This window comes from Bos indicus x Bos taurus, chromosome 9 (assembly GCF_003369695.1).
Source record: "Bos indicus x Bos taurus breed Angus x Brahman F1 hybrid chromosome 9, Bos_hybrid_MaternalHap_v2.0, whole genome shotgun sequence".
Classification (NCBI taxonomy): domain Eukaryota; kingdom Metazoa; phylum Chordata; class Mammalia; order Artiodactyla; family Bovidae; genus Bos; species Bos indicus x Bos taurus.
In genome coordinates this window covers 12,757,196-12,779,955 of record NC_040084.1, presented here as the reverse complement: position 1 = coordinate 12,779,955, position 22,760 = coordinate 12,757,196, and positions in this window count along the sequence as shown.

Here is a 22,760-nt window from a genome sequence, read left to right as displayed (position 1 = left end):
GAAGGACAAGCTGGAATCAAGAGAGAATGAGACTCGGAGCCTAGTGAGGATCAGGTTCTCGCCGTAATGATGTCCATTGCCAGAGCTCACTATTTGAGGACTCACTATTTGAGGACCAGAGTCAGGTCCCAATGAGGCAAAGATTCAGGCCATAATGAGCCAAAGAGTAGTGCACAGTGGAGAACAGTCAGGCCAAGTGAAGCAAAATGTTGCTCCCTTGTGAGGCAAGAATCAGGCCATAGTGAGGACCAGACTTAGGATGTGGAAAGGATGACAGTCAAGACATAGAGAGGACCAAGATCAGAGCCCAGTGAGTAAAAGAATCAGTGCCTAGAGAGGACCAGAGTCAGAGCACGCTGAGAATGAATGTCAGGTACTGGTGAGCATGACGATCAGGCCCTATTGAGAACGGGAGTCACGCTGTACTGAGGACCAGAGTCAGGCTGTGGTGAGGACCAAAATGAGAGTCCAGTGAGGAACAATCAGTCTCCAGGGAGCACAAGATTCATGGCCCGGTGAGGCAGAATGTCAGGCTGTAGTGAGGCAAAGTGTCAGGCCATAGAGGACAGAGTCAGGCCAGAGAAAGAACAGATTCAGGATTAAGAAAGGACTAGAGTCAAGCCATAGACAGGACCAGAATCAGAGCATACTCAGGACGAGAACCAAGTCATAGTGAGCGTGACGGTCAGGCCCTACTGAGAACAGAAGTCGTGCTGTGCTGAGCACAAAGATTGGCAACAGCCACTATGGAGCCAGTGCGCTTGCGTGCTAAGTCACTTCGGTCGTGTCCAACTCTTTTCGACCCTGTGGAGTGTAACCTGCCAGGCTCCTCTCTCCATGGGGTTCTGCAAGCAAGATTACTGGAGTGGGCTGCCACGCCCTCCTTCAGGGGTCTTCCCCACCCAGGGATCGAACCCACGTCTCCTGTGTTTCCTATGTTGGCAGGCGGGTCCTCTACCCCTAGTACCACCTGGGAAGCCCATGGAGACAGCGTGGAGGTTCCTTAAACAATGGAAATGGGAACAAAAGTACAATATTCTTGTCGACTTAAAGAGTATTCACTACCTAAAAGTTGAGAGTTATGTTTTATTTGGTGGGGATTTTTAGGATTTCAAGCCCAGGAGACACCATGTCAAGTAACCCTGAGAGAATTGCACCCAGAAGGTGAAGAGAGGAACCAGGTTACAGAGAACTTTGTAACGAAGGGCAGGTAGTCTGAATACCAGAAGCTTATTGTTAAAGAACACCATATATCCCCAGTCAGGGAATTTAGTGCTTTTCTGTGTATGGGAGGATGCAAGAGTCGGGGCTCACTGAAATCATTCCTTTCATATGCACCTCACCTGTCTGGGGCCAGCCTCCCGTTTTCACACCCTGAGCTTCCTTTCCTCAGGGCTCACCTTAGGGAGTGTCTGCAGTCTGACGGCTGCTAGAGAGCAGATATTCTCCTCTTCCCGATTTCCCTGAGGGCTCACCGGCTCACTGGAGGGCTGCAATTGCTGATGACTGTGATTCCTTGTTTACTGATACAGCAGGAAATAGTCCATTTCTCACTCCCTAACACCGTACACAAACATAAGCTCTAAATAATTTACAGATCTCAAAGTGAGGACGACACTCTAAAACGTTTGAGGAAAATATAGGCAGAAAATGCTTTGTTTTAAATCACAGCAAGTTCTTTTTGGATCCACATCTTAGAATAACAACAAATAAAAATAGGCCAAAGGGACGTAATTAACCTTAGCAGCATTTTCACAGCAAAGAAAACCCCAAATGAAAGAAAAAGACAACCTTCAGAATAAGAAAGAAAAATATTTCAAAACAAAGATCCCCACAAAGAATTCATCTCCAGAACATACAGAGAGCTCAAGCAGCTCAATATCAGCTCAATATCAATAAAACAAAAATACCCAATAGGAAATGGGCTAAAGATCTCAATGAACATTTCATGAAGAAGGTATACACATGGCCATTAAGCACTTGAAAAGATGCTCAGTATGACTAATAGTTAGGTAAGGTAAGGTAAGGTGAAGTCGATCAGTCGTGTCCGACTCTGCGATCCCATGGACTGTAGCCTACCAGGCTTTTCTATCCATGGGATTTTCCAGGCAAGAGTACTGGAGTGGTTGCCATTTCCTTCTACGGTGGATCTTCCTGACCTGGGATCGAACCCAGATCTCCTGCATTGTAGGCAGACGCTTTACCATCTGAGCCACCAGGGAAGTCGGAGGAAGGCAAATCAAAAGTCCAGTGAGCTATCACCTCACACCAGTCAGAATGGCCATCTCAGAGAATCTCCAACAATACATGTTGCAGAGGGTGCGGAGAGAAGGGAACTCCCCTGCACTCTTGGTGGGAATGCAAATCGGTACACCCATTAGGCAAAAGTATGAAGTTTCTTTGAAAAAACTGAACACAGAAGTAGCATAGGATCCAGCAATCCCACACCTGGGTGTAGATATGAAGAAACCCAAAATTTGAGAAGACGTCTGCATCCCTATGATCACAGCTGCACTAGGTCCCATAAAGACCCAGCAGCAATCTAAGTGCAGAACACAGATGAACGGATAAAGAAGATGGGGTGCCTAGACATAATACAATATCACTCAGCCATTAAAAAGGACCAAATCATGACATTTCCAGCCACAGGGAGGAAAGTAGAGGTGATCATTATAAGGGAAGAAGGGGAGACAGGACGAGAAAAGATTCATGTGGTGTCACCTCTAGGTGGAATCTAAAAAATGGAGACTGATGAACTTCTTTGCCAAAGAGAAATGGCCTCACAGACTTACGGTTCCCAAGAAGAAAGTTATGGTTCCCAAGGAGGAAAAGAGGAGGGCAGGGAGAAATGAGCTGGTTCAGATTAACATCCACACACCTACTGTTTATAAAATCATCCATAAGGACCCACTGCATAGCACAAGTAACCGTCTGCAACACTCCGTAATAACTTATATGGGAAAATAACCTGAAAAAGAACATATATATGGCTAGATATAAATGAATCAAGCACCTGGAAAGACACCCCCCATCACTCATCACTGTGCTCAGTTGCTCAGTCACGTCTGACTTTTTGCAACCCTGTGGACTGTAGCTGGCTAGTCTCCCCTGTCCATGGAATTTTCCAGGAAAGAATACTGGCGTGAGTTGCCATGTCCTTCTCCAGGGGATCTTCCTGACTCAGGGATCGAACTTGCATCTGCATCTCTCACATCTCCTGCATTGCAGGCAGATTCTTTACTGCTGAGCTACACCAGGGAAGACCCACTCATTATTAAATAAATGCTAATCAGATCTACACTGAGGAATCCCCTTCCACCGGCCAGAATGTCCATCATCAGAATGATGTCCCAAGAAGAAGTGCTGCAGAGGACGCAGGGAAAATGGAATCCTCCTACACTCTGAGTGGGGATGCGAAAGGGTGTGGCCACGATGCAAAACAGCATGGAGGTTCCTTAACAAAGTAAACAGAGGAGCCATGGGATCCAGCAACCCCAGTTCTGCGCTCAGATCTGGAGAACATCACAGTTTGAAATGACACATGTACCTCTGTTTTCAGGGAAGCCCTATTTACAATAGCCAAGACATAGAGTCCACCAAAATGTCCAGCGACAGGAATGTGAAGACTGAGTGGTCCGTCTATACACTGGACTATTCCTCAGGCTCTGGGGGTGGAATCAGGATGTGAGAATGTGGGCCTCTGACCAGCAGCTGGTTGGAAGAAGGGAGACCAGTCCCGAGGGCAAAGTGTTCCCTGAAGTCTGTGGACCCCAGTGCCCTGATGGACTTCATCCCCAGTGGGGATGTGGGCAGCGCCTGAGCCCCTTTGATGAAGCCACAGCAGCACTGGGCTCATAGGTCTCCTGATGGTGTCTCAAACTCTGACACCGTGTTTTACAAAGGAACAACTCTACACTTTTTAAAAGTAAAGTAGTTTTACTTCAGGGTTTCAGTGGACTTTAAAAAGGTGCAAGAATTAGTATTAATATTTAGTCTCTTTTGTAGTGGATTTCCCTGGTGGCTCAGATGGTAAAGCGTCTGCCTGCAGTGCGGGAGACCCGGGTTCAATCCTTGGGTTGGGAAGATCCCCTGGAGAAGGAAATGGCAACCCACTCCAGTACTCTTGCCTGGAAAATTCCATGGACTGAGGAGCCTGGTGGGCTACAGTCCATGGGGTCGCAAAGAGTTGGACATGACTGAGCAACTTCACTTTCACTTTCAAGAAAATGAAGCTGGGCCTCTGAGGGCCAGTACATCTGGCTCTGAGTTGCTTCCAAAAGACCACCATCACCTGCATGGATTTGGCCATGACCCACCTGGCCTTTCCTCTTCCTCCCGGTGATGATTCCAGTGACATTTCCAGCCTGGACCCCCCCCCTCCCAGGCCAGATGCATCTGTCCATCCACCCTCTCCCCATCTCACCCTGGGGGCTAAAAGGCCCCTCGAAGGACTGCGATCCTGCTGCTCCCCATGCCCAGGAGGCAACCCTGCCTCCCAGACTGCTGAACCCAGACACCTGGAATAACCAAGCAGGAGCCCATGGGCCTTCCTAGGACACACCCCATCGTCCCTTCCTCTGCTGTAGCTCCTCTCTGAAGTATGGAGATAACAGTATCTGATGCACGCTCCCTGCGTTGTTTTACAGATGTTAAAACCCACACTAAATCGAAGAAGTTAAGCTGATGAGCTCATCAAATACTTGATGAGCATGAACATGTAACCCCCAGAGCTTCCAGTGCCTGAGAATTTGTGAGGTTAGCCACCAGTTACCTCACCAACCAGAGAACCATGCACCAGCAGATCACATAATCTGTGCCCCCCTCCCTAATGTGGCCTGTACAGCTGCTTTGCTGAAACCCTCCAGGGAGTTCAGGGTGCTTTTGTAATTATCGCTTCACTTTCCTTCACCACAACCTGCGTCAGTAGACTGGCTTTACTGAACTCAGGCGTGTGGACCCAGGTTTGGTTCAGTAACATGGGGGCCTCCCAGGCTCCCACTTCATTGTGCCCCAGTGACTGTCAGCACTTCCTCCAGAGTCCACGGCCAGTCCCCACACTAATTCTCCTCTACCCCTAATCCCATGGTTACTCGTTACATCATGGTATTGATGATATCCAGAAGAGCCAGCTATGCAAGGTAGACACTTCTGGACTTGACACTTGGGCCCCTTTCCATGGGTAGGATGGAGTGACTGTTCTCATGGGCCCGATGGTGGAAGAGCTCACCTTCTGATGAAGCCAGGCCTTGATTCTTTCCAGGTGATTCCATGGTCTTCATTCTCACCAGACCCCCACCCACATGGCTGTGCCAGTCTCATATAGACTTGGTACTCTCCTAAAATGAGCATGATTTTATACACAGATAATGCACTTCCCTGGTGGCTTAGATGGTAAAGAATCTGCCTGCAGTGCAGGAGACCTGAGGTTGATCTCTGGGTTGGGAAGATCCCCTGGAGAAGGGAATAGCTACCCATTCCAGTATTCTGGCCTGGCAGGCTATAGCCCATGGGGTCACACAGAGTCAGGCACGACTTTCAATGGGTTGAATGGTGGCCCTGAAAGATGTGTCCCCCCAGAACAAGTGAACAAGACCGTATCTTGGAGTAGGGCCTTTGTAGATGCATTTAAAGATGTTGAGGTGAGGTCATCTTGAGTGAGGGTGGCCCTCAATCCAGTTATCAGGTTCCTTGTAAGAGACAAAAGAAGGGAGACACAGACACAGGGACAAGTCCCATGATGAGGAAGGCAGAGATGCGAGGGAGGGGCCACAAGCCCAGGGACTCCTGGAGCCCTCGAAGCTAGAAAAGGCAGGAAGGACCCCATCCCGGAGCCCCTGGAGGGCTGCACCACCTTGATCTCAGACATCTGGTCTACAGGACTGTGGGAGGATGAATACCTATTGTTTTAAACCACCCAGCTTGGGGTCATTTGTTAGAGAAGCCACAGAGCAGCCACACAGACTCTGCTCTGTAGGGTCCTAGAAGTGTGGGTTACAGAGTCGGACATGATGGAAGCAACCCTATATGCATAGACACAAGATTTTTTTTTTTTTTTGTCTTGTGGCAAAAACGCTCTGCCCCAGTGAAAGTTGAGTGTGAAGGTGGCGCAGCTGCTTGGCTTGTAGGGACCCTGGTGGTGCCAAGTGTGCAGGAATTGCCCCCCGCCCACAGGAGTTACGGCCCTATCTGAGTCTGTTTTCAAGCCTCTTGTAGCTGGCAATCAGAAGGCTTCTTTGGCCAGTCTTTCTCTGTAGCTCCACCCGTTAAAGCACTTAGAGGGCTCCCTTGCCTGGGGTCCTTCTCTGTTGTTCCGCGCGTCAGGCACATAGAGGGAGGCCCCCTGGCTGGAGTCCTACTCAATAGATTGGCACATCAGGCACTTAAAGGAGCTCTCTGGATGGGTCCTACTCTGTGGTTCAGTGTGTCAGGCATTTGATGGGTCAGCCTCTCTTTTGTTCAGCTGCCGTTGCTGGCAAGTGGGGAGAGAGAGGCTATGGTGATGGCTTCATCCCCTACACGTGACTCAGCAGTATCGCCTTGCTTCCATGGCTGCCTGGCTTTCCTCCACAGGAATTTCCCACCACAGACTCCTCCCTCACATCCCCTCAATCCGTCTCTCCACAGTCAATAGCAGCCCTCTCCCTGGGATTGCTCCACAACCCCTAAACCCCAGGTCCTAGCTGCTGTGCCTTCCAGGGAACCTGTACCCCTGTCTGGGGTATGTATGGCTGTAGCAAAGACTGATTCTCATTCTATTTAGGCTGCCACAGATCAGCTGTTTCACTCTCAGCCTTAAATGTTTCTCCTGTGACTCAGACAGTTGCCCCGCTGTGGGGATCAGACCCCTGCTTCAGTTTCCCTACCTGCTGAGGACAGGTCCAGTTCTAACAACACTACCGTTTCTTCCCCTAGTCCCTTCATCCTACTGAGTTTTGCGTGCATCTATATATTCTTTTCCGCTGGTCAGGTCCTCCTGTCCGCTCTCAGCTGGTGTTCTGCATGCACTTCTGTGTCTGGAGGTGTATTCCTGATGTATCTGTGGAGAAGGATGTACTCCACTTCCACCTACTCCTCTGCCATCTTGTTCTCCCTGTGTACTAAGGATTTTATAACAATGTATCCTCCTTGAGGACAGTTTCTCTTTATTGAAAACCTTCTAACTAATCCTGTTATCTTAAAATGTATATTATGGGAGTGTCTGGTAAGATCTTTCTATTGTTAGTTCTAATCCTGTCTTAAAATGTAAATTGTGGGAGTGGATCTAGTAAGATCTTTACAACCTTGAGACATTCTTTTGATTTATTGTAATAACCAATTAAAAAAGTATATAGCTCCCTTGCTAAGACTAGCAAGCAGGGGCACTCTCCATCCCCCTCCTGATGTCTGTGTCAGAAGCTTTCTCTGTCTCTTTTTCGCTTTAATAAAACTCTGCTACACAAAGACTCTTGTGTGATCAAGTCTGGTCCCTGATCCCAAAGCTAAATTTTCTTTGGAGATCACGAATCCTTCACTGTAAGCTATCAGCTTTTCCGAGTTAGTGGGGTGCCACCTCCTTTTTACATTTTTTTTTGATTCTTAATGTTGGGTCATGGCCAATGGTTGGTGTGTCACTTAATATAACGATCGAGTTAGTATTGAGCAGTAATGTGAACAGATCTTAATTCCCTGCCCAGGAATTGAACCTGGGAAGTCCTGGATGAGAACCAGGAATCCTAGCCACCAGACCAGCAAGGGCTAGAGGCTAGAAGCTATTTTTCCCCGGATCTTTGCCCCCAGTGAAAAATGTTTTTACATTGGAGGCAGAAACTGTAAATGCAGGTATAAAATTTATTATTAGAGACACAGCATACCAAGTGGGAGAGCACATAGAGAATGGTTTTTTAAGACAGAAGCAAGGCAGAGAAAGCATGTGGGGCCACCCTCAAGAAGGGTGAGCACAGCAAAGAGGCGGTTAAGTCATTTATACAGGGCAGTTCTTCCGGGTCTTTGTCTTCCTTTAGCCCCATTATCTGCTTTCTTTTCCCACACCTGACCTACCCTGGGACACTCCCGTGGGTGCACACTCACCCCTCAGCCAAGATGGATCTCAAAGTGGAGGCTTCTGGGAGGAGCAAGACTCATTAGGGCCTGGCATTATCTCTTGAGTTCTGACCCATAAGAAGCCTCTCTGTGCGTGTAATAGTGTCTCCCGGTCCCAAAAGACTGGGGGGGGGGGGGGGGGGCGCATTAATCCTTTACTCATACAGGCTTTTGCCCCCTCTTTGTCCTTGCATGACTATTACCTTAAGGTGTTTACAAGCGACAAACACTAGCTATTTACTCTCTGCTGTTACTTCCATTTCAGAGGGCAAACAGGAGGCTGATTGTAAACACCTAGACTGAAGCCCACCTATCACTTCTCTCAGACATGCTAAGTTGTAAGCATCCAGCCTGAGGCCCATTTCTTTGTGTCCCATGACATTCCTACAGGAGACCAGTTATAAATGTCTAATCTGGAGCCCATCTATCCCCTACATCAATAATACACTAAAATCATCACACAATGAGACTCGGGGTCTGTTGGAAGTCAGATTCGCTGCCACTGTGGTCCCAGCTGGTTCCATCTGGTTCTGTTTGTAGCTTCCTCTCTTCTCTCTAGACCCTTTACCTTAAAGACTTTTGTTAGCTAAATGGTTGTAAACAAGGACACTCTTATTAAGGGAGGTCCCAGATGCTGCTACAGTACCCCCTGATCCTTTCCTGAGACTACTGAGTGGAGGCGGGTATTCAGGCAGCAGGGCAGACAGCTTGCTCTGGATGCTCCTGTGGGGAAGGGGGCACACAGCAACAGGGGCTCAGCCTGCAAACCCCAGAACCACTCACATATCACCTCCAGAACCACTCCTGGAGTGGCAAGAAGGGGTATCCCACCTACTAGAAATGAAGGAAGGGGTGGAGTTTGCAGGGCTCCTGGAGTGACAAAGAGAAGGTGTGTCCCACCTACTGGACGTGGAGGAAGGGGCGGAGCCTGCAGGGCCACCTCATCTCGGGACCTGCGGGGAGGCTCCAGGGCTCAGCACAGGCCGGTGTTCCCACAGCTGAGACGGGCCTCAGGGCACAGTGGGGAGGCACTGGTCACTCACCTCGCATCCTGCCTCTCCTCCATCAAGGGTGTCTAGGGTGTCTCTTCCCCCTGAAGTGGGGAAGTGGTGGAACCCTGACAGTCACCCGCACCCCTGTCCCCTCAGGGAAGCTCACTAGAGACTTGGCTCCCGGCTGGAGGCTGGTCACGTGGTGGTGTCTGCCCTCACCCTCCAAAACGCCAGTGCCCAGAAGGGGAGCCGGGGCTCAGCGTGAGCCTTACGGTTAGTGCAAACAGCATAGGTGCAGGGGGCTGCCCCTAATGGGAGGGAGGCTTTAGATCAGGGCAGGGAACTTGCACCAGCTGCATGAGCTTCCTGGGGCAGCGGTGACAAACGACCACACACGGATGCTCCGAGGAACAGAAGCCTGTCCTCTCAGTCCTGGAGATGTCTGAGGTCAGGGTTTCCCAGTGCTGCAGTCCCTTCAGAGGCTCCAGCCAAGGGTCCTTCCTGCCTCTGACAGTTTTTTGAGCTTCCGGCATCTCCAGAACCCATACTGTTTCACTGTTTCAATGTGTCCAAAGCGGTTTGTGAAGTTTTATGCTGGATATTTCTCGTTGGATGATGTTCCATATGTGGGTGGTGGTGGTGGTGGTTTAGTTGCTAAGTCTTGTCCGACTCTTGCGACCCCATTGACTGTAGGCTGCCATGCTCCTCTGTCCGTGGGATTCTCCAGGCAACAATACTGGAGTGGGTTGCCATTTCCTTCTCCAGGGGATCTTCCCGCCCCAGGGAAGAGGAGTTAGGATGTGTCCTGTGGATCCAGGGTAAAGGGGAAGAAGTAATGAAACACAAACCTTTGCGTGTTTGGTGTTTCTCCTGGCCCAGTTCAGTTCAGTGCATTTCAGTCGCTCAGTCATGTCCAACTCTTTGCGACCCCGTGGACTGCAGCACGCAAGGCCTCCCTGTCCATCACCAACTCCCAGAGCTTTCTCGAAACTCATGTCCATCGAGTCGGTGATGCCTTCCAACCATCTCATCCTCTGGCGTCCCGTTCTCCTCCCGCCTTCAATCTTTCCCAGCATCAGGGTCTTTTCCAATGAGTCTGTTCTTCGTATCAGGTGGCCAAAGTATTCCACTCTAATTGAAAATCCATGCACACACAGGCTTTTCCCTGAGGCTCTGCCTGCCCGAGGAACCAGAGCTGAACATGAAGAGCTGCTGCCACCTTGTGGCTACATACAGTAAAACAACCTTATAACCTGTTCTCAAGGAGTCTTACTATTCAAAAGGCCTGTGGTGGTTGAGTCACTCAGTCGTGTCCAACTCTTTGTGACCCCATGGACTGTAGCCCACCAGGCTCCTCTGTCCATGGGATTTTACAGGCAATAATCCTGCAGTGGCTTGCCGTTTCCTTCTCCTGGGGAAATTCCTGACCCAGGGATCGAACCCGGGTCTCCTGCATAGCAGGCAGATTCTTTACTGACTGAGCCAGCAGAGAAGCCTAATTTTATTCAAAAGGCCTGAGAGGCTGTAAACAGCACCTGCCCTTCAAGTAATGTCCCTGAGAAAATCATCAAAAAAGAATTCAAAGCGGGACCCAATTTCAAGAGGTACATTGTATTCACACTGTCTAAAGTCCAAAACACTTGGGAACATATTTCACATGACTACCTCCTAAAGTGAGACCCATCAAACCCAACGTGAGGGATTACCCCTCATATTGCTCAGAAAGACCAGTATCGAAAAGACCTACTGAAACTAGGTCCCACAGAGGGCTCAGAGAAAAAGGAATCCACCTTCCCTCTTTGCTGGAATGTAAATGGGTACAGGAATTATGCAAAGAGGCATAGGATTTCTTAAACAAACAAACAAATGAACAAAAAAACTAAGCATAGGAAAACCTCCTGTGAAATGAAAATACCTCCTGCCATATGAAGAAACAAGAAATGTCACAGCCATCAACAATTTCTGGCCTCCAAATGTGAATGAGGGCTCCCCAGACTGCAATCCTGCAGAGGCTGCCACCCCATCACAGTGATTGCTGAGGAGCTGGAGGAATGCAAGAAGCAAGGTGAACAAGGAAACGCGATTCACCCCAGATAGCTGAGATGAATACAAATTCAGGGAGCCCAGAGGCTTGCATCTTCCCATACACAGAATGCTAAATCCCTTAATTTGATACCTGATCTTTGATATTCAGAGTGCCTGCTGCCTTTGTTGCAAATTTTCCTGTAGCCTGACTTAACCCTCCTGACTCCTTGCAGCAGTTTCCTCAGAGCTACTGAGATGCTATCTCCTGGGCTCAGAGTCCTAAACATTCCCACCAAATAAAATAACTCCTTCCAGGTTGCGACTATAAATTTTAGCCGACACTTCTGATCGGGCTATCCTACTCCTCCACTCCTGGGCTTAGAGCCAGAGAAAATCAGAATTCGAGATGACACACACACTTCTGTTTTCAGGGCAGCATGATTTACAAGAACCAAGACATTGGAATCAAACCAGTTGTCTAAAAACAGAAACTGAAGTCCAAGAGGTACATCTCTTCACTGGAATCCTGCTAAGTCAAAAAAACAGCACAGAATAATGCCAGTGGCCACAGTATGGATGGACCCAGAGACTGGGATTCTAAAGGAAGTGAATCAGAGACAAAAATAACATACGATAACCCTGACTGGTGGAATCTAAAAATTCATACAAAGGGACTCCTTTACACAAGAGAAAGTCTCACAAACTTACAAGACCAACTTCTGATTCTTAAAAAGAAAATGTTAGGGCAGAAGAAGCAATTAAGACGTTGGAATGAACCTCTTCACTTTAACAGATATCAAATGGAGAAGACAAAAGGACGGCTGAATACCACACGAAAGGCTAGAGAACACACAGTACTCACCTCACAGGAAAATAGAACCCGGAAGAGAACAGAGGAGTCTAAGCAGAACTGAATCAAGTTCTTGTACCCCGGAAACAAACAGGACAACACAAATGAACTCTACTCCAACACACAGTAACAATGAAATTATAGTAGAAAAAAAAATTATCATGAGGCCTGAAGACATGCGGTGGCCTTGTGGTTTTCTGCCATAAAACCACTTGCAAAGGTGTGTGGACCGGCACTCCATATTCACAAGGCCCGCAGGGCAGCCAGGAAGAAACATCTCCCCTCACAAAGTGTCCTAGAGCTCGTCGGCGAATAGGAAGTCCAACTTGGGCAGACCTTCAAGAGGCCGGTTCCAACAGGTGAGTTTCAATCACCCCCTTCTAAGTAAGTTCCATGAAAAGTTGTCAACATCGCTGTGTTCGAGAAACGGAAATCCGAAGTACCACGAGGTATCACCTCACACCCCTGAGAATGGCCATTGTCAAAACCTCCACAGACAGTAAGTTGTGGAGATGGTGTGGACAACAGGGAACTCACCTCCGTTGAGGCTGAGGATGGAACTTGGTAAGAGCCATGATGGATGACACTGTGGAAGTTCCTCAAACCATGAAAAACAGGATGAGATGGGAAGACTTGCTAATACCATACACCAAAGGAAACTCCAAGTAATATAAGGTTCCAAGTATAAGCACAGATCCTGGGAAATTCTGCAGGAATATTTCAGAAGGACACACTTTGCCATCGGTTACATCAAATATTTTTTACATGCACTTCTTAGGATAATGGAAAATAAGCCAGAAATAAGAAAACAGGACCTAATTAATCTCAACAGCTTTTGCACAGCAAAGGAAACCCTAAAGGAAAGACAAAGGCAAACCTCAGAATAGGAAAAATATTGGCAAAGAAACCCACAATGAATTGGTCTGCAATGCACACAAAGAGCTCATGCAGCTCCATCAAAAATACAAACAACCTCCCGCGGGGGCTATTGTTTTGTTGAAAGTTTTCACTTTTGTTTCAGGTTCAAAGGATTTGTTAACAAAATAAGCCACTTGTTCTATACAAATAAATAATAACAATATTTATTAGAGAATTATCTAACTGACTTTCAATATACTAACATTAAAAGAAAAGAGAAATAGAAACAGCAGAGGATACATCACCAAATTGGGTTTTGACCAACATCCAGACTCAAGGAGTGCTGGGAAGTCCCTTGTCACAGCACATTTGGAGTCCCAGTTGGGAAAAGGTCCCCGGCTGTAAGTCTGCTCTCTGGGTGAGAGTTCAAAGATTGCAGTTCAGAGTTCCTGCTATTAATCCCAGAATGCAAACTGATATCTTCATCAATTTGTGACCAAATTGCAGCTCTGGTTTCATGTTAATGCTATTTGTTTTGTCTTGTGAAACTTGGAATGTTATTAAGCCTGGGGTTTAGTAGGCCACCTCTCATCCAGGGGCTCAACAATCTCAAGATTTGTCCCTTATTTTATCTGTCTATTTTAAAAGACATCTATTTTAAAAAACACTTGTTCCTTGGAATAAAAGGTATGACCAAACTAGATAGCATATTAAAAAGCAGAGACATTACTTTGCCAACAAAGGTTCAGAACAGTTCAGTCACTCAGTTGTGTCTGACTCTTTGCAGCCCCATGGGCTTCAGCATGCCAGACCTCACTGTCCATCACAAACTCCCGGAGTTTACTCAAAGTCATCTACATCGAGTTGGTGATGCTATCCAAGCATCTCATCCTCTCTCGTCCCCTTCTCCACTTGCCTTCAATCATTCCCAACATCAGGGTCTTTTCAAATAAGTCAGTTCTTCGAATCAGGTGGCCAAAGTATTGGAGTTTAAGCTGCAACATCAGTCCTTCCAATGAATATTCAGGACTGATTTCCTTTAGGATGGACTAGTTGGATCTCCTTGCTGTCCAAGAGACTCTCAAGAGTCTTCTCCAACTCCACAGGTCAAAAGCATCAATTCTTCAGCACTCAGCTTTCTTTATGGTCCAACTCTCACATTCGTACATGACTACTGGAAAAACCATAGCTTTGACTAGATGTACCTTTGTCAGCAAAGTAATGTCTCTGCTTTTTAAGATGCTGTCTAGGTTGGTCATAGCTTTTCTTTCAAGGAGCAAGTGTCTTTTAATTTCATGGCTGCCATCACCATCTCATTATTAGAGAAATGCAAATCAAAACTGCAGTGAGATATCACCTCTCACTGGTCCCAATGGCTATCATCAAAAAATCTACAAACAATAAATGCTAGAGAGGGTATGAAGAAAAGGGAACCCTCTTGCACTATTGGTGGGAATGCAAACTGAGACAGCCACTACGGAAGACAGCATGGAGATCCCTTTGAAAAATTAGGAATAAAACTTTGATATGCCCCCAACAGTCCCACTACTGGGCATATACCCTGAGAAAACCAGAATTGCAAATGATACATATATCCCAATGTTCATTGCAGCACTATTTACAATAGCTAGGACATGGAAGCAGCCTAGATGTCCACTGATAGATGAATGGATAAAGAAGTTGTGGCACATATACACAATGGAATTTTACTCAGCCAGAAAAAGGATCGCATCTGAGTCAGTGCTAATGATGTGGATGAAAATAGAGCCTATTCTGCAGAGTGAAGTACGTCAGAAAGAGAAAAATAAATGTCGTATATTATTGCATATATATGGAATCTGGAAAGATGGTGCTGATGAACCTGTCTGCAGGGCAGCAATGGAGACACAGACATAGAGAACAGACTGATGGACACGGGGGAGGAGAGGGTGGGACTGATGGAGAGAGCAGCATGGAAACGTATACACTAGCCTATGCAAAGTAGATAGCCAGGGGTATTTGCTGTATGACTTAAGGAACTCAAACCAGGGCTCTGTGACAACTACAGGGGTGGGATGGGGTGGTAGGCGGGAGGGAGGCTCAAGAGGGAGGGGACATATGTATACCTATGACTGAGCCATGTTGATGTATGGCAAAACCCAACACAATATTGTAATCCTTCAATTAAAAATAAACAAATTAAGGAAACATTATATCTTAAAAAAGTGGAAAAGAAATGCTGGCTCTATTCCCCTTAGGTATGGTGACCAGGGCTGGTGTGACATCCCTGGAGCTTGGGTAGGCTTGGGTCCCAAGGCTGCAGTATCCTGGGTCTGAGGGAGTCCCCTGGGTGCCTAGTCCCTGGTGAAGTTCCCACCTCCAACCTCCTTGCTTAGGGTAACCCCACCTACAGGTGACATCACTTTCCAATGAGCGGTGTTGCAGGAATTGGGATATGTCCAGGGGATGAAAGGTAAGGAGGAAGATGTCATGAAACACAAGAAGCCTTAGGTGTTTCTTCTGGAACGTTCTGCTCTAAGTGGCAATCCAGGAGAAGGGCTTTCTCACAGGATAGGGGCACCCATGGCTGATTCATGTCAATATATGATAAAAACCATCACAATATTGTCAGGTAATTATCCTCTAATTAAAAATAATTTAAAAAATAGTCCCCATTTTACTATTTATTTGTTTTCTATTTTTAGCTGTGCCTGGTCTTCCTTGCTGCACTCAAGCTTTCTCTAGTTGCCAAGAGTGGGGGTTACTTTTCACTTAATTGTGCAGGCTTCTCCTTGCGGGGGCTTCTCTTGTTGCGGAGCATGGAGCTCTAGGGCTTCAGTTGTGGCTGCGGGCTTAACTGCTCTGCCACTTGTGGGATCTTCCTGGACTGCCAGGGACTTCTCTATAAAGCCGCATTTTTGCGTGTCAAAAAACCTGCTACTGGGGAATACCAGTTCATTCAGGACCTCAGGGTAATTAATACATATGTATGAGCTTCCCTGGTGGCTCAGATGGTAAAGTGTCTGCCTGCAATGCGGGAGACCCGGGTTCGATCCCTGGGTCGGGAAGATCTGGAGAAGGAAATGGCAACCCACTCCAGTATTTTTGCCTGGAGAATCCCACGTACGGAGGAGCATGGTAGGCTACAGTCCATGGGGTCGCAAAGAGTGGGACACAATTGAATGACTTCACTTAATACATATGTATATGCAGATCAAAACCATTTTGGTGTAAAACCTTGAATATATAAAGATTAACCTGTCAATAATACTTCAGTAAAGCCAGGAAATCATACCTGCCCCCATGCACCCCCCCTCGCTTCCCCACCAGTTGTGGAAATTCTAGTGGAAGAAAAAGGAAGTGTAATTGTCCATAACAGGAGCTGGGTGCAGGGTGCTGGCCAGAGACTCAGTTTCTTGGTCTCCTCCCTTGCCCACTCCTGCTGTGTTGGCTTCATCTCCAGGCAGGTTGTAGTCTTTCCCAAATCATATCTAATCATAACCACCAGGAGAAGAAGAGGAAGGACAAACTTCTTTTTGATCTATTTTGAGAAGGACATTTTAGGTTTCACCTCATTTCAAAACTGGTACACACAGCTATTTCCTAAGTTGATCACTGGCAGGGAAATGAAATTACCAAGAGTAGTCTAAGCTGATCAACTGGTAATATCATCACTATAGGATTTTGTTTTTTCTGTATTTTGAAGCCATCTGGGAGTTGAAAATGTTACTATTGTCAGCCAGAAGTAGAGCTACTGAATGTTAATTTCCCTGAACAGCCTGGGCAATAGAAGCTTTCTGTTTCTAATAGATTGTCTATTTGCTTCAGCACCTTCTGTGAGATTGTTAGTGCAAATTCATGTGCCCAACACACAGTAAGACCAAAAGCAGCGAAAGATTTGAAGCAGAGAAAGGTTTATTGCAGGACAATGAAAGGAGAAGAAGGGGCTCATGCCCTAAAAACCTTGAGCTCCCTGAAGAGCTTTAGCAAAACATTTTTAAAAGCCAGGGGAGGGAGTGAGGGGTGCAGGGTGTGTGATCAGTCCTGTGCACAATTCTCTGATTGGCTGATAGTGAGGTCACAGGGTGGTGTCACAGGAGTTAACATTATCAGTCCTTAGGCTCCAGGAGGCCTGGGGCTATGTGCTCATGGTCATTAAGTAGTTAATATCTTCCATTTGGTGGGGGGTTTTCACATCTGTGACTTCCCTGGTTGCTCAGATGATAAAGCATCTGCCTACAATGTGGGAGACCCGGGTTTGATCCCTGGGTTGGGATCTCCTGGAGAAGGAAATGGCAACCCACTCCAGTACTCTTGTCTGGAAAATCCCATGGACAGAGGAGCCTGGTAGGTTACAGTCCATGGGGTTGCAAAGAGTCGGAGATGACTGAAAGACTTCACTTCACTTTCACATCTGTAAAACAACCCAGGAAATGTGCATCAAATACCGTTATCTGGGAACTTCAGAGAGGAGCTACGGCAGAGGATATAGGGAAGGCCTGTCCTGGCAAGGCTCTGTAGAGTCCTGTTTGGTTACAATTTCCTCAATCTTCAGGAGAACACATTTTGAACAAGAAAAGAAAGGTTCAGATAAGGAGGTTAATCATAAACTTGATAAAGGTACCCACATTAATGGTTAATGGTTAATTAATGGTTGATGGCATCTGAGTCTGACATAGCTACTCCATTTTTACCTCCAAAAGCATTTCTCATCTCAATGGCCAAAGAAGATGTCACCATTAGTAATTTTAATGCTTTTCTATATATGAGAAGATGCAAGAATTTGGACTTTCTTCTGAAAATATCTAACTATATAAAGGCCTGTTGTGCCAATTTTTCCCCTGAGCATGGAGTACCTAACTCCTGATCTCCACCGTAAACTCCTTTCAGGGGATGATGAAGGTCAGTGGAGGGGTAGACTTTGCTGTTCATTCACTCAGTCGTGTCTGACTCTGCAACTCCATGGACTGCAACACAACAGGCTTCCCTGTTCTTCACCATCTCCTGGAGCTTGCTCAGACTCATGTCCATTGGGTTGGTGATGCCATCCAACCATCTTATCCTCTGTCATTCCCTTCTCCTCCTGCCTTCTATCTGTCTCAGCATCAGGGTCTTTTCAAATGAGTCAGTTCTTCATATCCACGTGGCCAAAGTATTGGAGCTTCAGCATCAGTTCTTCCAATGAATATTCAGGACTGATTTCCTTTAGGATGGACTGGTTGGATCTCCTTGCAGTCCAAGGGATTCTCAACAGTCTTCTCTAACAACACAGTTCAAAAGTATCAATTCTTTGTGCTCAGTTTTCTTTATGGTCCAACTCTCACATCCATACATGACTATTGGAAAAACCATAGCCTTGACTAGATGGATATTTGTCAGCAGAGTAATGTCTCTGCTTTTTAATATGCTGTTTAGGTTTGTCATAGTTTTTATTCCAAGGAGCAAGCATCTTTTAATTTCATGACTGCAGTCACCATCCACAGATGGCAAGTGACAATTTTTAGTCAGTAGAGCCCCTTCATGGTTATAAATTTGACTCTTTGGTGGCATTTCATGACCATTTCATCCTATGGTGCTAGGAATGTTTATCTCCAGCCTGGCAAAAATTTCATTGGTAGGCCACTCAATGTGCTATACTAGACCTTTACTAGTATCCAAAAGTCTCTGGACCACCTGTCTTACTAGCCTCTTATGGTCTAGGAAAATATTCCCTCTTGTTACTTCTTTCCATATCCAGAGTTTTGCTATTACAATCATTGATCTCATATGGAACTATATGTTCTCATTTTATCATAGGCTCAGTCACACATTTGTTAATGTAAGAAATGAGAATTTTATAAGATGGCAATATAGGTTATTTGTTGTTGTTGTTCAGTTGCTAAGTCGTGTCTGCTGACTCTTTGTGACCCCATGGACATAAATTGTTGCAAGTATCTTCTGGTTTTGGCCATATTTGGGAGGGGATATAGTAATTCCATGTATGGATGTGAGAGTTGGACTGTGAAGAAGGCTGAGCGCCCAAGGATTGATGCTTTTGAACTGTGGTGTTGGAGAAGACTCTTGAGAGTCCCTTGGACTGCAAGGAGATCCAACCAGTCCATTCTGAAGGAGATCAGCCCTGGGATTTCTTGGGAAGGAATGATGCTAAAGCTGAAACTCCAGTACTTTGGCCACTTCATGCGAAGAGTTGACTTATTGGCAAAGACTCTGATGCTGGGAGGGATTGGGGGCAGGAGGAGAAGGGGATGACAGAGGATGAGATGGCTGGATGGCATCACTGACTCGATGGACATGAGTCTCGGTGAACTCTGGGAGTTGGTGATGGACAGGGAGGCCTGGCGTGCTTCGATTCATGGGGTTGCAAAGAGTGGGACATGACTGAGCGACTGATCTGATCTGATCTGATAGTAATTCCTTCTTACCTGAAGCCATTCAGAGGTGGGCTGGGTCAGGATGTTCCTGTGAGCTGAACAAAGGTATTTTAGCTTAACATTCAAGCATGGGGAGAGGGTTTCCTGAGAAGGTTCATTATGTATACTTTAACCTGTAGGCAACATCCCTTTAGTGATCAACTTGTAGCAAAACCAATAGAATACAAAGGTTAAAGTAAAAGAAACCGATCTAATATGGAGTCAGATTTGTTGTACACTATTACAATTTCTGATTCTAAATGTCCATTCCACAGTTTTGTGGGGAAAGAGGTGATGACCATTCTTGGTTACTTCCTGCTGTACAGGGGCAATGAAGAGTGATCGTGGATTGGAACTGATCAGCGTTCGGCAGGGAATATTCCTTAGAATCTTTAGTAAATAGTGCAATTCTCTTTCCCTCTTTATCTACAATTATTTGAACCTGATGAAACCCCTTGGCCTTGCTGTTATGTAATTTGTAATTGGACTTAGGCTTTGGGTTCCAATACCCATACTTATCTATTGATTTTAACTTTCTGACTGTGTCATAACTATACTTAGGGGGAAAGATTTCCTTAGGAGAGACATAGATTAAAAGCCAGTAATATTTTAGGGAAAAAATTATAATCATATTCATCAGTTTACTGAGTCCTATATTGTTGGGGGCCAGAGTGAGGTACTCCGCCCATGGCAAAGGTCATGAGGAAGGAGGCTCGACATACGCAAAGGCGGGATCGAGCCTCAGGAGTCCCCCTGTAAATCCTCGAGCATCTACCCCCATAACCAGAGCCTGCCTACTTTACTACTTTGTGCTCTCACCTGCACCTCTGACTTTACGGGGGGCTGTCCCCCACCACCTCTTTCGGAGAAGGAGTTAACTTAGAGCTCCAGTTAATAATAATTCCTGGGCGTGATAAGAGTGTTTTAACCTACAAACTCCTCTGAAGGTTCTCTAGCCTGCCTGACAGGCTTGTCCGGCCACATGTGATTGCTCACAGCCTCCCAACTGTGAGAGGTATGAGATGCTTTAAACCTTCTAAAAACAGGTTCCTTAGAAAAGTTAGAAAACTATAAGTATAATGGGCTGATTAGAAATTGTATTGGTGAAGGGTTTTTCATTTGTTGAGCCAATGTTTGTTGCTAAGTCTCCATATCCCCTGCCCTTACACACATTAATGAATACATAGAAGAAATAAGTATTAACCTTTGATATTAATCACGTTAGACCTTAGGCTAAGTAAATTCTTTCCTTAACTAAAACCCACTACACCCTCACCCTATAGGGATGTAACTTTATTTGGGTGGCGTCTGTTTTAAGAATAATCACCCTTGGAGAAAAAAGTGTTCTGACCACTGTCACAAGGAGAGGGTCGTAAATTGTCAGCAGGCCCCCCTGGCCAGAAGATGATGTAACACCCCTAAGACCTCTGTATATATTTGTGTGAAGCACCTGACTTTAATAAAAGTCAGGACTGCTGTCCCCGCGTGACTTTTGTATAACATCTCAGTGTATAAAAACAGACTCTGGAAAATAAAGAATTGGAATCAGTTTCTCGAAATACTGGTCTTCCCATGTCGCTCTCTCTCTCACTCTGGTTGAGTCTCCATCTGGAGCGCGGAACCCACCATGCTTACTAATTATGCCTGGGCTTCTAAGATCCGACCAGGGAGGCCTCAGTGTCTCCTCTCCTTCGGGAGAACGGAAGGACGCCTGTGGCCTACGTAAATGGTGCAAACTTCTTGTCTTGAAGTTTTATTGGTCTCCCGCGTAAACCAAGCTACTCAGCCTCTTTTCTCCACTGAATTTTTCTACTGAGCTATCCTCATCCTATTACTCTTTATATCTTTGATAAAATATTTAAATAAATAGGTCGCCGACGCCGTTCCCGCTTCGAATACCCTGGATCAGCCGGGGCTGGACCCCGGCACTATATGACTGATCCTTTTTACTAACATTTATGAATTTGGAGTTTCCATTAATATTTCTTACCTAGTTTAACAGTATGATTTAGAAGTTATCGGAAACCTAGTTTTGTCAAAACATCCTTTCTAGTATTCTTCTTGAAGATGTAGCAGTTTTGAAAAGTATCAACTTTGCTGACTGTGAATGAGAAAGGTCTTTAAAAGGCAAAGTTAAAGATGTGATTGGAAGTCTTTTTGGAAAAGATGTTTATCTAAGTTGTTACATACAACATTGTAAGATAACAACTAAACTTATAACATTATACCAGAGCATACACAAATTTCAGAAGCTTTATATAGTTTCTAGAATGTCTGTATTAATAGCATTTATTTGTACCATACAATGGCTTATCACTCACTTCACAATGCTTTCCATGTAATTTGGCATGGCAATCAATTCTAGTCAGTTTAATATGTATGCGTGCTAAGTCACTTCAGTCATGTCCAACTCTGTGTGACCCTACAGATTGCAGCCCACCAGGCCCCTCTGTCCATGGGACTCTCCAGGCAAGAATACAGGAATGGGTTGCTGTTCCCTCCCCCAGGGGGTCTTCCTGACCCAGGGATCTAACTTGCATCTTATGTCACCTGTATTGGCAGGCAGGTTCTTTCCTACTAGCACCACCTGGGAAGCCCTTTCTGAGGTGCCTCAAGGGCCCTCTGAACTATCCCAAAGCTAGCCAAAGCAAAAAAAAAAAAAAAAAAAAAAAAACAACTTTAGAATTTGATAGGAAATTCATCAAAAGTATCAAAAAGTTTTAAAATACATTTGGTCATACAGAATCATAGGTCACTGTGAATATTTAAAAACAAATACAGATCACTTAAAGGCAAGGAAATCTACATAATCTGTTATCAAAAGCTTTTACTAAGTAACTTTATTCTAAGTAAACTTGTTCTTTTAGCAGAGAGGAAACAAATCTAGTCCTGCACAGTCTAATTACTTTTAATAACAAAATTCACTTACTCAATTAAGCTTAATCTAATCTCAGCCCAACTGTGCATAAAACTCCTTACTCAAAATGTACATCCCACATTTGAGTGGAATGTACCTACTGTATACCGAAATGCTATATTATTTTAGTAGCTGCAATTGCATATTTAGATTAGAATCCCCAACTCTTAAAAACCTTAATTTCTAGTGGAAACCAAGAGGAAAGGAATTGTTATCAAAATCTAGAGATGAGGCAGAAGGTAGATGGACACCCTGGGGGAGTAATTTGGATTCGTTGCCTGAGGACAGAAACTCCAAAATATAAATAGCAGGACGATTGAGAGAGGAGGCTGAGTCCTGCCCAGATAACAGATAAAGCCAGTTCAAAAAGGGAAGATCTTAACACTCCACCACAGGCGAAACCAGCGCAGTAGGGAAGGATACCCTGGTGTCCTCAAACGTGAGCCCTGTATTCACCAAAGATGTCTCAAGTGGTCAATGCAAGCACTGACACGTAAGAAATGCGTGGTCCCACGAAGAATCAGATGAGGCATAGCCCCCAATTCCACCTCCTTTCCCAGACAGAGGCTTCAGAGTGGCCTGGCTCCCAGAAAAGGATGGACCATGAGTGGCTTACGCGTACACGGCACACATAAAAGCAACTAAAGCTA